The 16,841-nt window shown below is 41.8% G+C and overlaps 1 protein-coding gene across 5 annotated transcripts in view; it reads left to right on the top strand.

Annotated features, from left to right (window-relative positions):
* The first annotated feature begins 47 nt into the window (after positions 1-47).
* TMEM229B (transmembrane protein 229B) overlaps positions 48-16,841 on the top strand; it is a 32,357-nt gene continuing 15,563 nt past the window's right edge. Inside the window, exons 1-3 of one of the 5 annotated variants that reach the window (XM_018082858.3) lie at positions 48-1,105; positions 1,646-1,759; positions 9,767-9,936. The gene's annotated coding sequence lies outside the window, so the exon portion shown is untranslated. Of the gene's footprint in view, positions 1,106-1,206; positions 1,760-4,401; positions 5,186-9,766; positions 9,937-11,716; positions 11,739-16,841 lie in introns of those variants that run through there. The other 4 variants (XM_018082860.3, XM_008927042.2, XM_018082859.2 and 1 more) reach the window with 4 other exon arrangements.

Raw genomic sequence — 16,841 nt, 5'->3', positions numbered from 1 at the left:
GAAGTTCTCGGGGCTCTGGGGGAGCAGGGTGGAAGGGTTGTTGAAATCGAAGGTGCTTTTCACTGGAAAGTGCCTTTTTTGACAAAAGGAATGTCTTGAAACATCTTTTTGTATTGATTGCAGCAAAACTTTATTCCAGGAAAGGGGAAATAGTTCTGAGGCAGCCCAGCATTTGCAGAGCAAAACTGGGAGGTGGAGGCTGGCTCTGGTCCGTTCAGTGACTTACCAGCAACCTTGTGAATGACTCTTGTGTGTAAAGACCAGAGATCAGGGATACAGATAATACAATCAGCTAAAAAATGAGAGGTTTTCCTTTTTTTTAAAATTTAATCTCAGGATATTCGCTGTTATTCAGTTTCTGGTATGGAAAAATATTCAGAATAGCTGAATTTTGGCAAAATAGAAAATTTGATTTCTCCTGTCTGCCATTTACACTGGGGTTTTGAAAATTGTCTCTAGGATGCTTAGGAGCAGGGATCCTGGGAGGCTGCTCTGTCTCACTCATCTTGAGCTGGAGCATTACACTGGGACTTCCTAGAGAGCGTTTTGCATTGCTGGTCCAAAACTACTGGGGATGTACAAACTTGTTAAGCCTCCTAATTACACAGCAGACGCAGTAAAACTCTGTTATGTCAAGTACTTCATATTGTTCTCTGGCATTGTTTGTTTGACAGGTTTGTCCTGTTTCCCTCTTAATTCTGCAAAAAAAGCAGTCCCTGCAGGAGCTGATTTTTTTTGCAGGCAGGGTGGTAACAGCTCCGTGACTGCCAGAGCTGTGTGCGATGGGGATTTGCAAGAATAGATTGCCCAAAGAGCTCCGTTCTGGGGTTTCCAGGAACACAAATGCAATAATAATATATGTACAGCATCAGCTAGAGATGGGGCTAGCTGCCCTTTGGTGGTAAATAGAAAGTCATGGAAACAAAAACTACCATAAATTATTAGGAAACACAAAAGGAAGACTTATTGACATGGAATCCTTAATGCCTGTAGCCTCTTCCAGCCAACACTGAGGAAAACTGTAGAAAGTCTGTAAGGTACTCTGATGCTTGTGACAAGTCCTGAAGGTCCTTCCTGAATCCCAGTGCCTAGGCCCTGTGAGAAGGTATGACCTCTTCCATGCAGGAATGTTGGTTTTTCTGTGTTAGTTGACAGCAGCTTGCTACTGTGGATAATTAAGATTGTTCACTTAGTCTGAAAGTAGGTATTTTCTCCCTGAGAAATAAATGCTTTTTGTGCATGTATCTGAAAATTTTTTAGTTCTGTGTTGAGGCCCCACTGAAGAACATGGGTGTCTCCCAGTTTGTAGAAGGGGACACTGAGGTACAGGCATTTCACAGGTAGATGTCAAATTGAAAGACAAGAGTTAACTCCAAATAATTTGGTTTAACTAGTAGCTATAGCAGCTTCCTAAACAAAGATCAGCTGAAGTGTTAACAAGCAGCTTATTCAATGTTTGTGAAACATCCTGAGATCCTCTGATCACAGGCTATTGAAGAGGGGGGATAGCATAGTCTAGTGGAAAGGAAATGGAGGGACAAGCAGATATTGAGGTAGTACTGCTTGTGACTGTATAACTTCTTGCTGAGGCTCTGGCAACACATCCATAGACTTGGTCGGTATTGCTGTTCCCACTCTGCTGCAGGCTGATGGTGCAGGAAGAAAACAAGCTGCTTCCTTGAAGAGTTCAAGCCTTGGCATTCTTGTGGCAAGATCCTGTGGCAGTTTATGAAATTGTCAAGGGGGTCTAAAACAAGAGGTATGGATAGCATAGACATGTGGGTTGAGGGTAACCTAGATCTCTGCATCCATATGGAGGTAATACTTGGTAGTGGGGACTCTGCAGTTTCACTGACAATGTCATAATGAGATGTGATGCCAAACAGGGAAAGGCAAATTTAACCTTGAAGGGAGATGCAGGCTTCTGACTTTGAGTGTGACAGGAAGAGGTTTTTGGGTAAGGTGATGAACTCAATAGCAGTGGAGCCTTTAAATTAAGATATCTTTTTACAATCTATACTTTAATTCAGCATCTTGGAGAAGTCCTAAGGAGTGAAGATGTAGGGATCCCTTTGGCCTTGTAATTTGTAAATCCGTTTATTCCCACACATCAAGAGCTGGGGAGAGGAGTTGTTTTCCAGCGTCATAAATGTGCTTCTAGTGCCTGACCACTTGGTTAAGACAATGACTGTCCTCAGGAGATCAGGTGTTTCAGGGCTGCTGGCAGGCACTGCATTGTGTCCAGGAAGGGTGTTTCTTCTCATGGTGTAATTAGCCAGATTAATTTAATTTTTGCCTTCCCCCAAAGCATTAGAAATGAACTGAAACCGGGGACTAAGCATACCAGGAAGAAGGACGTCTGGGGGGAAAGTGGGGGAGAGGGAGAGGAGACTGTGTACTCTTCCTGAGTCGGGGGAAGACCCCCAACTTTTTGCTATCTTCACGTTTTGTTTGTATCCTCAGAATTGTAGCTATTGCAGAATCTGGGGCCAGGCTTTGTAGGTTTTCTCTTTGCAACATGGGATCAGTCACTAAAGGTCATCTGTGTGACACTCATTTGAACAGTCCTTTGCCAGTTTTAGACTTGCCACCATAGCTGTGATGTGGGTTTTTGTGCTCTTTGTTTGTGGTATGCACATCTAATCTCCTTAGACTAAAGGACTTCTGTCCTTATCCAAGTTGCTGAGCTGTGTTGCAAGAAACTGCATGAAATTTTAATAAAATGATATGCAGGAGGTTTGACTAGGTTTTAGGCAAAGGAGTCCTTTCTGTTCTTAAACTGACAGTGAATAGAAGTTTTTCCTCATGGAAGATGATTGGAAAGCATCCTGAAAAAGCTTCTAAAAAGGAGAAGTTTAATATATTGGGGAGGCTTGAAGAGTGGTGGCATAGAGGAGACCTTTTTGTTCTGATGAAATAATAGAAATAATGGGAGATGTTATTGTTGCAAACTGTACCTTTGTCTTCAACAAATGCCATGTTTAAGAAAACAGAATTAAGTTTTGTTGTTTTGTTTTGTTTCTTTTTTCAGTCTCAAGCAGCCTGCTATTACATGGTAAGAGGAGAGGTAATGATGTGGCTAATTAAAGGGCAGCAGTGCTTCATTCCTTAGAGCTTTTTATTCTGTAGAAAATGGGTCAATTACTTAGAGAAATTGTTTGCCAACAGGAGGCAGGAAAAGCCTTTATGCCCACTCCTCACCTTCCTTTTGTGAGAAGCACTGCCTACCTCCATAGCAGTTGCAGTACCTTACTAAGCTTTCAGATGTCAGAGCCATGTCCTGCAGATGGGGAAATGATGAGCAAACTTGTATGTGGTGCCTTCTGTTCTGTGTGTGCCTGTCTAGCTGCAAATGAAGCAGTGTCCAACAGTGTTCCTGGGTTGTTCCTGGGGTGATAGAGGTGAAGTTGAACAATACAAGTGGGAGTTCTGATTCAAAACAAAATTTGCTTAAGGTGAAAGGTGAAGTATGGCATATTTCCTTGCTTCTTTTGAAATAAGTTTGATCATCTAGTTAGCTAATGTTTTCCAGCACAGAAGGTATTACCTGCTTGTGGCTTGCTTGGTACAGGTTTGTAAATGATCCCTTTTTGCTTCCCAGATCTGCTTCCTGTATGTGTTTTAGTATTCTCTGATGACTTTATCACCTGACTATGTTGCTTGCCCTTAGCTCTACAGGCTCAGGTGTAGACTGGGTGGGGGAGTAGAGGGCTGGTTAGCCTTGTACATCAGAAATAAACTGGTCTGCTTCTCACATTTCTGTGATGATACATGAGGCAGGAGTATGCAGATGGTTCCTGAGCTCCTAGGTAGGGTGGTTGTGCAGGCGACTACAAGGAGTCTTGAAAGAAAGCCAGACTGGGCAAAGGCTTTGGCTCTGCAGGAACAGATTACCAACATCTGTGCCAATTTGGAACAACGCTCTCTTTCTGGTTAGTCAGAGCCCTACATTCCTGGTTGTAAATGATACACCCAATAATGTCTAGTGTGAACCAGAGTCTATGCACCTCACAGTCCAGCTAAAATGAGTGTAAAAGACTTTGCAGGTACATGCTGCTCTTTAACACATCCTTGGAGGCAGCTAGACTGCTTTAGAGGTTGGTTTGTAGGCATATCTGAATGAGCATACCTATCAGCTACTATGTCAGAAGTGTCTAATGATTGCATAAAAGAGGGAAGTGTTTTATGTTACCCTTTTGTTTTGTTCTGGATTTTTATTGGTGTCAGTGCACTAGAGTTCACCACAACCTTATTTCAAAACTCCCCCGCCCTCACATGCTTCTGTCAAAGCTGGATTAAATGACTGAGGGAATCTTCCCTACCACAAGTGCTGCTGTCTTGCTTTCATTGCATAAGATCCAAGCATTAGTAGTCACTAGGTAAGTGTTTATATCATAGCCTGGTGAAGCTGCTGTTTGACTCCTTCCTTGCTGGATCTTTGCTCTCAGTTGTGCCATATACTGAAGGTAGCCTGTATGAAAAATTTCTCTGGAGTACCTTTCTGTCCTGTTTTCTCTGATTCTGCTGGGAGCATGAGGATGATGAAGTACTTCTGAAGGGGGAAGCTCTCTCTTTAGTATGGGTAGCTGTGGCATAGTGCTGTGTGTACTGCCAAGTGCCTTCTGGGGATGGGGAGTCTGTTTTGATTTTTTTCATTGTGAATACATGCATATGCTGGTGGAGCCAAACTCATTTGGCTCCAGCAGCCTAGTCTGGGCTAAGTCTTGGCTGTGGCTGTGCCTATTCAGAGCTCTCGGTGAAATAGTTTGTCTCTGCTTATGGCAGAGTATGCCTGATGATAGTGGTATATTTGGCTGTTTCCTCTCCTGCTAACCAACATAGGAAAGCCAGGACACTTCCTTAACACACGGGACACTTTGACCCATGTATTTTCTTTGTATTTTTTATCAGCAGAGGTTTATGGTAAGGATGCTTTCCAGTAAATTCTAGAGAAAGAGTTATTTCTTTTTGTCATTTCTGGTATTTTCAAGATGTGTACAGTTTCCCCTAGTGGCATGATACATACCATGTGATTTGGTTTATTTTGATCCAGCAGTTCTTTCCAAGGCAGATCTCACAATTAATCTTTTAATTGGAAGTGGACTTGCACAAGAGCTGCAGGATGTAGGGCACAGTTTATAAAAATGCCCGAATGTCTACTATGAAGAGAGGAGCTGCTGTGAAGGTAATGTAATGATTCTTCAGCAATGTTGAGCTTGGCTATTGTTGCTTTTGGTTTTCCTTTGCCTCTTAATACTTTACCATGGAGATGAGATATTGAGTTTCCAAAACATCAGCCTCAGCCACTTGAGCTGACAGAGGTTAGCATGGTATTTAAGAGCACCCTGAGCAGCTAAGCACTTTCCATTCTATGCAATGGAACACTCAGGTGCATATATAAAGAAGGCAGTTCATTATGTTTTATTATATGCCACATAACCTGTGGATTTATAAAAGGTTTACTTCTAGAATCTAAGTCTTCCTGTTATATAATGATAGCCTTTTGGAAACAATGCCTCACTTTAGTGTTTTTATTATAAAGCGTTACTGCTCACCAGAAGGGCAATTAAACGCTTACTTTTTCATAGATTAGCTAGAGTGTAATTTGTTTTCAAAGATCAGATCAATAACTAGAGCATGTTGATTTCTAAAAAGGTCATGCATGCACATTTTCTGATTTCCCTCTGATTTTCATGGTACAAACTCCAAGAGCTGCGATAATGCTTAGTACTCCAAGTTGGGATTTGCTGCCTTGTGTGTGGGGTGGTGGGAGTAGGTTTTTGTTTTCTTTTTTTCTTTTCCCAGCTATATATCAGACACAGAAGGTGGGAAAGTGTCCCATTCTGATGCGAAAAATGTAGTTTTCTTGGTTGGAGATCCTTGTTTGAGAAACAAGGACTGGACAATGTCATGACAATGATGAAAATTTGCTATGCTTTGGACCAGGGCTTAGCAACATTTGGGGTATTAAAAAGCTGTAAGTGCTAACACCAGCACTTCCACTGCATCTTTCATTTGAGAATCTCTCTATTCTTAATAAATTTTCACTGTGTCTCTGTGAGGCTGGTATTATTAGTGTCATTTTGAAGACAAGTAGATATAAAATGCTTGTATAAGCACATTCAGCAAGCCAGAAAAAGGCAGGAATAAAAATCAGGAATACTAATGTTTCAACTTGTTTTTGAGGTACAATCTTGTACTTTTTTTTTTTTTTTTTTTTTTTCAGAAAATAGACTCAAGGAATTAATTTTGGTAGCTTTTTTCTCCCCCTTTTTTCCCATTGGGTTAGGCTGCATAAAAGTGAGACGTTATTATGCAACATATCTAAGTGTGCATGTGATACTTGAAAAAATGGTAATCAGATAAGTTGCCAGGCAACAGTACCCTACCTTCAATTACCAAAAAGCCAATGAGTGTGGTTTCATGATGTAACATGTGCTCTCTACTTCTTCATAAAGAAAGTGTAGGTGGAGTTTTGTAAGAGTTGCTCCTTTTTAACACATCTCCTGCTTAACCTGCCATATTGCAAGATCAGATTTGACACCAGTTGTATAGAAAGGTATTCACAGAACCCGAAATCAACAACAACAAGTTAGATGAGCTCTTAAAGATAATGAAAGGTATGTGAATAAATATGAGTAAATAACCATCCCGTCCCATAGCTCATTCTTGGGACTGTGAAAAATAAGAAAACGCACAAGAGATTTATGTTAAAAGGTAGATGGCAGGAATACATGGCAAGCTGTGAGAAGTCTTAAAATGTTCAGAGTGGCCCATTGGCCCAAAAATGTTGAGAGCCATGGTAATGCATGAAAACATGAATGTAAACCCAGCTGGTTCATTTTGATTGCCTTAGCAGGAGCAGAATGAAAGAAACAAGCAGGGATGAGTGTACACAGAGGAAAAAAAAAAGCGAGACTAATAATGTCAGACAGATCTAGCAGCATGAGGGAATTGGATTGTGTGTTTGTTTGAAACCTGAGTTTAATTTTTTTTTAAACAGGTTGCAAGATAGCAACAAAAAATAAAGACTCTTCGCGGTTATTTTAAATGCATTTTTGCTTTTGGCAGTAAATAGCCACAGAAGCATTTGCAGATACTGTAGTTGTATGGGGATGCCACGCATCTGCCCAAGCCTCTTCAACTACTGGGTGGTGGCATGGCCTTTGAAAGAAATCTGAACCTCTGGAGGTCTAATGTGCTTCTTGGGGCTTTGACAGAAGTTTGGAGTAGAGACAGGGGACCCACCTGGATGTATCTGGGAAAGGATGCACATAACCTTGGAAATCACTTGTTTTCCTTGAGTAACTGCAAGTTTTTGCTTTCCAGAGTTGGTTTTTCAATTATTTTGTTGTTGTTGTTCCAGAAGGAACAAAAGATATTTTCATTTCAAGAGGTGGGGGACTGTGTAGCAGTGCATGCCCCAGGTGTCCCTCTGAGGTAGTTCAGTCCAGTGTAGGAATAGGTTCAAAAGGCCTCATCAAAAGACATGGTGGGACTTCATTTAAAAGGGAAATCTGCATCACCCTCTGTGCAGGTCCTGCCAGAGCAGGATGAGTTTCTGAGAAGACACATGCTCACTTTCTATTTCCAAATTTGGCACTTTTCCCCCAGAAGAATCCCAGATAAGTCATGGAGCAATGTTGTGACTTGGTTTCTTTGTTGGACAGCTGGATAGGTGCATGGATCCGAGCTTTCTTTTTAGAGCCCTGTGGAAATAATGAAGAAGTGTAAATACTAAAATAGACAGTTGAAGGGACACATTACTAACCAATTTCTAGTCAGGAATTTGCTTTCCTTTTTGTTTGTTTGTTCTTTGTATTCTCATTTGATGAGCACTACTGCTAAATTATGCTCATGTGCAGTCCCCAGCCTGCTGACACGAGGAATGTTGGTGTCTATGTAAGAGGAACAGTCAGAACATGGGCAAGTTTTGGGAAGCCTGAGGTTTTAGGTTTTAACTATTTTTATATAGGTAATTGAATGGTCACACTGCCGTTGTTGGGAGTTTGTTTGTTTTTTCCCTCTACGATAAACATTACACATTTTTAATCATTAGTATTTTTACAAAGAAAGTTCATTTATATACAAAAGGAAAAACAAATCCCCTTTTCTGAACACCTTAAGCTTTGTATTAATCAGGTGAGCTTTAAGGTTGAACCTTTCTCTTCAGCTCTACTGCTCTGCTCATGTGTATTATGACATAGTCTTTGCTAATGAAGATTTTCTTCAATGAGTATTTTCTTTCAAGTGCAGATACATGTGTGGCTAAAAGTATAGTTTATCAATACTTGGAGTTCATAGAAATGAAGTATTTTGTGAAAGAAGAACTTCTTGCTGCTAAGTGGTGTGTTGTGAGCCAAATCTGGGAGGTGATACAGCTGAGAACTAACAGCCATTTGGGTAGCATGGGTGTAGCATTCAGATGGCTGATGAGTTCCTTGATCTGGTTCCAGGTGAAGCCCCATGGATGGCCTGAATGCCCATGCCAGGAAAAGGGGTGAATTGAGTGGAACTGCATTGTCCTAATGTTAGATTGGCCTGAAACCTTTTGTAATGTTCATATTTCTTGTTGAAGGAGTTGGGAGTGTGTTGCAATTGCTTATTTTGTATGAGTTTGTTCTTCAGTCTTTTACTTATCAAATTATATACACGTATATCTGACTATGTAAAAAACATTCTCAGTGTTCTTGTGATTCTAGGCAAATGCTTTTAAAAATTTTGTTTGCATGTGTCTGATAAAGAGTTCAGTAGAAACCTATATCCAATGGTGACAAAATGGGTATAATGAAAATAGATAACATTCAAATAACTTTTAGGAACATCAAAATGACAGTAATTTATATCAAAGCTAGATAACAAACAAGTTCTTTCCCAGTCTGATATACAAATACCTAGCTGTTGAAGTAGAAACTAATTCTCATGATAAGAGAGACTCCAAAGTAGGTGCAAGCCTTGGTAGATAGACAGTAGGTGCTAAATGTGTCCCTATAATACCCATGTTACATTGATTTAATTAGTGGTTTTATGCTATTCATTGCTCTGTTAATCTTGGTGGGAAGGTTTTTTTGGGAGGATTACTTATTTAATCTGCATTTTTAATTGGAGTGTTTTTGTAGTACAGTATCATGTAAGTAAAAACAGTGTAGGTGTGGCTTTTGTTTTGTTGGGTTTTTTTTAAGAAAACATTTCTCTTGAATTCCTCTTGTACTTTGGTGCTCAAAACCTCTGAGATTCAGTAAGATAGCGTGAAGAGCTCATTTGTTACACAGTCTGATGCGAGTGTCCTTGCTTTAACTTCTTCATATGCAATTAATCCAGAAAAATGCTAGGTATAGACAAGTACTTGGATTTTAGGGAGGCAAAGTTAGGAGAGAGAGGGTGGGGGTGAAAAGGAGGGTTACTTAAAAAATTGAGGGATTGGCTGGGAAAACAGAGATAAAGTAATTTCTGACAGACCCTTGAAGGGTTAACTGAGACCTTGGCTGACATGGGGTAGCAGTGAAACTTTGGTCACTGGCTCCAGTGAAGTTGCTCCATGTGTTTGCTGTGGCTGAAGTGAAGAGTAGAAAGGCTCAGCCTCACCAGAGGAGAGGCAGCTGTCAGGGAGCTGCCCTGGGCAAGGGATCTGCAGGCTCTGAAGAAGTCAGGTCTTCCAGGGCCCAGTGTACTGGAGCTAAGCTATCCACACCCATAGCTCTTTCAGTGTTTAAAGCCTCTCTTGCATTGTGCTATGTTAAGATTAAACTGTACTTCTTTGGTTTAGGAAGGCTGTCTGGTTGGTGTATTAGCTGTTGGTCACATACACCTGGTCTGAAAGCGACTGGCGTCTGAAACACCTTGGACCTGCCAAAGGCAACCTAGTCTACCTGTGGATGCTGTGAACTAGGAGCTGACCAAAAAGTGGGAGAGCTCCAGGATCCGTCCCTGGAAAAGGTAAGGTCTGGAGGGTAAAACTGGTTGGACTGCACTTGTAGACCAGAAGAACAGAGCAGTTCTCTGAGTACAGAACTGACCGCATTGTAGATGAGACTTTGAAATTTAAGTATGTAGACTGTGAAGTTATTTCCTTCGGTTTAGACTACAGGTTGTTTTCTAGAGGTGTAAAATCTCCATTTGCATACATCACCCTTGTTTTCTGTTTACTTTGAGTCACATCATTCTGATTGCTTGTAGTTTATACTGCCAAACTTTTCAGTGTTATTGTCTCTTTAAAACCTCACACTCTGTTAGCCTTAGGCAGTTAAAACAATCAGGACAGTGGAACAGTGTCTCTGAGCTAAACCAGAGCAGTAGGTAAAGAACTGAGGGTTGTTCTCTCCTGTAAAAGCACAGGTGTGAGTCGGATGATGAGGAATCTATTCCTGGCCCTAACAAGCAGTGCAGTCTCTGCACCTGATTCACCAGTGTGTTACTCTACTAATCTTTTTAGCCTCATCTTGCCACTCTCTTGAGTGCTGTGGCAGTCTGTTACATTTGCACAGACTGCATGTAAAATGCTATCAAATTGAAAGGATGAGAAAACTTGATATTGATTCTGGTAGATGAGCTGGACATTGTGGGACCAGAACAACAATCTCCAGACCCTGCAGCATTTTTTGCACGCTCTGTGTGTCTGCAATATGTGGTGTGGTGCCCTCGCAGGATGTTAATCATGCTCTGATCCAGCATGCCCAAGGGTTCAGGCTACAGTATTGTTTTCCCTATTGTAGATAAGGTTTCATGGGTGGGTTGTGCACAGTCCTTTAACTGAGAACTCGCTTTGAAAATATAGGTGCTACATGTATAAAATTCAGATACATGTAGCACCTTCCTCCCTCAGCCTGTCCTGTCTGTGGTGTCTCATTACCTTCTCTTGTGGTAGTGCCCAGGAGATGCTGCGTTGGGGTATTCTTTTGTTCCACTGTTGTAGGTATTCTTGCTGATAGACCCCTGTCCCTCTCTTAGACTGGGAAGGAGACCCAGTCAGCTGCTGAAGGAAAGCAGCAGACTTAATTGTGGCAGTGCTAACGGTGTGGATAAGCAGGGTCAGCTGCTGCCTCGAGCTCCAGCTGTGATTTTGCTGCCCATTGTGCAGCTGAATACAGGGCTTCAGTTGTTCATCAAGTGTCATCTGTTGAGCAGTAAAGTCCAGACCAGTGCTGCAAAGTTATGACAAAGCAAGTGTCAGCAGCTTCCCGAGAAGGCTGCTGGTGATGAACTGAGCCTTGTATGAGTCCAGCAGTTTTGTCAGTGATGCAGTCATGAGTATTTCTGAAGAAAGCTGTGTCTGGCAAGTGCTCTGCTGTATGGTACTAATGCTGTGAGTAGAGCAAATGCTGCTTCTTGCCTGCCCTCAGGAACCATCAAAGAAAGTGCAGAAGTCTCCTATTACTGTTATAACAAAAAACGGAGTGCCATATGGGCACATAGAAAACATAGATCCATTGGCAGCAGAACAAGACTATGAATTATTCATTCCTCCAATGCCTCCTGTATGTTCCATCTACTCAGGCTGTTCAGGATGCTGTCTGCTGGAGTTGCAGACAGATCTGCTGCCAAAGTCATGGGGGCATGACCCTGCAGACTGTGATCACCACTCCGTTCAGCTTGTGCTTAATGAAACTGGCTTGGGCATTGTGACATGTTAAGAACATAGAAGTAACCTTTGAGCACCCCATGGGCTGTTGGTAGGAATTCTTGTAACACCAGTGAATCTGGAATGCATCTGGTAATGCCAGCCTGGAATTGTCTGTGAGGTAAGGGCAATGAGTTAGGACCAAGATGAAAGCCCTACCTGCTCTGGCCCATTATGCAAAGGGGAGGTAGGAGGGCTGCATCTTTTGTGTAGTATTGCTTTGGGTTTTCTAAGTGAACATATACTGTGTCACTTTGTTCCTAGCTCGGTCTTGCTGAGAAGCCAAAGTGTCCTCTGCTAAAAGTTCCCTGAGCACAGGCAGCATTTTTCTGTCCATGCAGAGTGCTTTAGTGGAGAGGAGTGTATTTTTATGTCTGTTTGGGAACATGTGAAACACTTAGTTTTTCTCAACTCATTGACTAGTGGGCATTTTTCTGTGTAATGGTTGTCAATTGGCAGCTGAATGTGAGAGGCACTGAGGACTTATGAAGCTGCAGAGACTAAATTCTCCTCCAACTCTTCCATGAACTGCTCTGAGCTCAGGTAAGAGGTGCCCAGTGTGAGAGAAGGTGTTGCTGATGGTTTGTTCAGAGGCTGTTCTTCAGCATAAGATGCACATTTTTCCCTATTTTCCTTCTACAGCTTTTAGAGTTGCTCTTGGCTATTAGGCTTTTGCTGAGAGGTGTTCAGATTTTTAGTGCAGGAAAAGCTACCTGTAACTAGCAACAGCTGTAGAAATGATGGGCTTCTTAAAGGAAAAACGTAACCCTTGCATTTACAGCTGTCTTGTAATGTGCCCTACTCCATTTTGAGAGCACTTCAAATGTTCTTAAGAGCTTTGCGGAAAGGAAGAAAATGTAACTAGTCAAAATAAGACACTGTAACTTGTGTTCAGAACAGTTTTCAGCTTCTCCTTATGTCAGCTAGATGGATTTGCCCTAGAGTGAGTCACCTCTGGAGTAGTCCAGAAGCTGAGGGAAGGTGTGGAGGCTAAGATAAAATCCCAGACTGCGTTTGAAGAACCTCACTGAAAGAAGTGGTGAAAGCATCCAGGGGGAAGACTGCTGAGCTGGGTTTGGAGGTTGTGTAGGTTTCACAAAGAGGGCTGTCAAGGACGAAAGGCTTGCCTCTGAAGCAGGTAAAATGTGTTTGTCGTCCTGTGGTCTTGACCAAAGTAAGAAGGTGATAAACTGGAAGCATACATTTTTATTTTGTTTTTAATCAGTGAAAGAAGTAGACAGACAGAGCAGGCAATGGATTTGTGGTTTCCATAGTGATGTAGCTGTGGAAGCTTTTGTATGGCTGAGCTTTGCCCTCACTGCAGTCACACTTGAAGGCTATGAGTGTTCAGGGAAATGTAAATATACATCAAACATGGCAGTGGCTGAAAATGCAACTGCATCTTCATGATTTGTTATGTTTGCTATGTTATCTGAATATGTACATGTTCAGAAGCTCAGCTTATTTCTTCTTTATCTGAAACAGTGCATCAAACTATATTGATATCACAGTTCTTGCTGCGCCAGGCAGTGATACGTTGACCTTTGTTCTGGCTGCGCCAGGCAGTGATACGTTGACCTTTGTCCTTTGCTTTCTCTCCCGTACTTTCCCGCACATCCCAGAACACTGATTCCTGTGACTCTGCACCTACACTGATTTCACACAAGCACTAATCAGGAAATGTACACCTAACTCTTTCAGGGCATGCTAACTGATCAGAGTACCGCCTTGTGAAACTTGCAGAAGTGTACTTCCTGCTGTTCTTAGCCATCAACTTGCTTGTTCCTGTCATCTGACATTAAATCATGCTTTATTTTAATGGCCACTTTGAGCGTGTTTTAACAGTCAAAATACATGACCCTTGGAGAATATTTGCATATGGAGACAGCGGTTTATGACTGTGAATGGTTGAATTTAAGAGCCTTTTATTCTGGCTTTCAAAACAAGCTGGAGGTAGAATTTTTCAGTTTCTTAGAGATGAGATTACCAGTGGTAATCTTAGAGGCAGAGGAATGAAAATGCTCAATGTGAATGCTGGATGGATACATCAGACAGTTAGATGCCTGCTAGTCCTGCATACCCACTTACATAGTTTAGTCTTTGTGGTTCACGGGCATTTGTGCTTTGTCTTCTTCCATTTTACTGTAGTGGTGCTGGATGCTTCTCTTGCTGTCTCCCTAAACAAATCTCCCTTACCTTCAGCATTTGTTTTGCTTGTCTAATGGATGTAATGGGTCATCTGTTCCCTTTATAGAAAGGAACGTTAATTATTTTCAGAAGGCTAATTAGGTTGCTAATGAGAAGCTCTACTGCAGAAATATTACCTTTAATTACTCATTCTTAAGTGCTGTACAGAGAAGCTTATTGAATATGCTGTTAAGTACAAATTCTTGTATCTGGCTCAGAGATGCTCCTTCAGGCTCCCAGAAAGAAATACTTTGGTCAACTTGGGAATCTGTGTGACACAGATGACTGAGCAAATGAGATTGGTGCTGAGAGCTGCCTAGTCATGCAGCCTTTTGACTCAGTGTCAATTTTGTGCTTCTGTGACTGGCTGCAGTTGCTCTTTGTATTCCAGTTTTGCTTGATGACTTTTGTCGGTATTGGTAACCAATTGTGCTACTTGCCAAACCAATCTATAATTAGTTGCAGCCCTCACACCAAATAGTTTAGTCTAATTATCCAGATGGTAGCCAGAAGCACATAGAGGTGCAGTGACTTGTCCAAGGTCATGCTGCAGATCACGACAAACCTAGTAATAAAGCAGAGGTTTTGTCAGTCCTGTGTTAGTGCACTGCACTGTTTGGCCCCTTGTGTCTCTCTTAGGGCCAGCAAAGCTCACAAGACTTGCATCAGTTTGGATATGGCTTCATGAGGCAGCACAGCTGCTCAACAACCCCATCCATGTATCTACCTTGGCACTGACTTAGGAAGGTCCTTTTGCTTCTCCATCTGAGTCCTGGCTTCTAGTTGCTTCACTCCTTTTTTTCACCCTTTGTTGTAGAAATCTCAGTGCCTTTTAGAATTGCCCTGGGAGAGCTACTATATTCTGAATGATGTTTTAGTACTCCCAGATGAGAGTTGGGATGGATCTCTAACTTTCCCTGCTTTTTGAGTCCTAAGCCTTCATGAAGCTCTGCAGAAGAGCTTTGCTTTTTTGTAGCATCCCCTGATGTCCAGTCCAATTCCTGAATCCGCTCTTAGCCAGACTCTTGGAATTCTTTACACACGGTGGCTCTACCAGGGAAAATGGTGGGGGAAGCCTGCTGAATGGGGGCCGCTTCCATAAGAAAATGCTCTTTATGCTTTTATGTACTGATCATTGTAGACCAGTAGGTCTATAGTAGGAGAAGGAAGGAAGATCTGTCAGTGTCGTGGATGCAGTGCAAAACTTCATATGTTGTACTGTGCTGTATAAGTGTCATTAGTGTAGGTGACTCTGAAAAGTGACTTAGACATAAGAAATACCCAAGAAAACTATTATCAGCATGGGATGGCAAAGTCACCCTCCATTACTCTTCGGGAACAGATGTGGACTGCTAGAACTTGTATCTGTGCTCCACATATGCAGCACTGTCTTGGCTGAGGCATGTTCATTTAAAAGTTCACTTTGCATATGTAGCATTCATGTCTTTACAGCTTTGGGAACTCTGAGAGACAGTGAAGGTACAACAAAGCAAATTGGTTAGCTGCAGTAGGTTCTAAGTTAGTACAAGCCTACGCACAATGAGGATGCTTAAAATGTTAACACTTTGAACACCTCGGCATTGCTATGGACTGTTGTGCAAATAGAAGCTTATGTGTAATGTGATGGGTTTGTTGTTGCATGTGTCATGACTAGTTATTATGGAAGGATATTTAGATTGCTTTACACATGGCAGGAGATAAAAACGTAAGTTCTTACTCATCCTGCCAACAGTGTATTGCTTAATACTTTGTGATTGTCATAGAAGTCCTTGCATGCTGCAGGTTTGTGTACCTCTAAAAAGGAATGGACAAGCTGACCAGAATGTGTAGCTCCAGGACTACCAATAGTAGATGCACAATTCAGGCATGAAATGACAGCCCTTAAGCATCTTACATAAACAGGGACAAGATAACATATGGTGCCTCTCTGGATCCATTAGCTATGGGTCACCTGATGCTCTGTTTGTTGAGCAAATTTTACAGATAGTTTTAAAAGAATTTAGGGTTTGGGGTTTTTAAAGAGGGTTATTTTTTGGTGGCCAGTGTGAGCAGTATCAAACCATTTTACTTAAAACGGAGGACTTCTTTTCTAGTCTTATCACAAGACAGTTCCCAACACACAGATGAGAACTGGCATCTCTGTCAACTGGCATTTTGCCCAGAGGCATGAGGTACTTATTGTTGCCCTGAAGGAAAGCAAGATAAAGAAAAAAATCTTGTTTGATAAGACCTGAAATTACCCTATGTAACCGCAAATATTTCACCCAGGTGAATAAATCACTGTTGTAGTGTAGAGTGCTTTAAGCACCTCTAAGTAGTTACTGGAAAGATGCAGGAAAGGTAGCATCAGGAATGCTCAAACTCCACTTTTGTCTTCAGGATGTGCCCATCTCTAGCTACCTTCACAGGATCTAGTAACTACAAATGGGAGCCTCTAGGGAGACAAAGCTTGTAATGAAGTTGCCTTTGTTAAGTGCCTGAAATTAATTTGGGCCTCTGCATGTGTGTGTGTGTGTGCATAATATGTTTATATGAAATTCAAAAGCTAGTAAAACTGTGCCATGCAAATAATTAATTTGTTAGAATGGTATCATATTCCAGCAATAGTGTAAGGCAGATCACTGGAGGCTGAATCTCAGCAAACAAGTCACTGTCCGAGTTGCATTTCAGTCAATGAGAGCTCAGTGTCTGCTCAAAGGGGGGATCAGCTCCTCACTGCTTTACTAACAACTGTGCCTCCTAAAATAACAACCAGTTGTTTAGAGCATATCTTTAAACTTTTCATGAGATGGCAGAATGAAAGCTGAAAACATAAGTTGGGAATTAAAGGCATCACAAATGAAGATCTGGGCAGAAAGTCCCTGCCAATAAATAACGTGACCCTGGGAACGTCCTGCCTGTTTGGAAGCTCTGTGGCCAATCATTAAAAGGGCGGGACACTCTTGTGTGATTCAGGACAGCCAGCACAGCTTGACCAGGGACAAGTGCTGCCTGACCAACCTAGGGGCCCTCTATGATGGAGTGAGTCCATCAGTGG

Source organism: Manacus vitellinus, unplaced genomic scaffold, assembly GCF_001715985.3.
Source record: "Manacus vitellinus isolate BGI_N305 unplaced genomic scaffold, ASM171598v3 scaffold_6_pilon, whole genome shotgun sequence".
Taxonomy (NCBI): Eukaryota; Metazoa; Chordata; class Aves; order Passeriformes; family Pipridae; genus Manacus; species Manacus vitellinus.
Note: the sequence above shows the minus strand (reverse complement) of the source record. Positions and strands in the feature narration are given on the sequence as shown.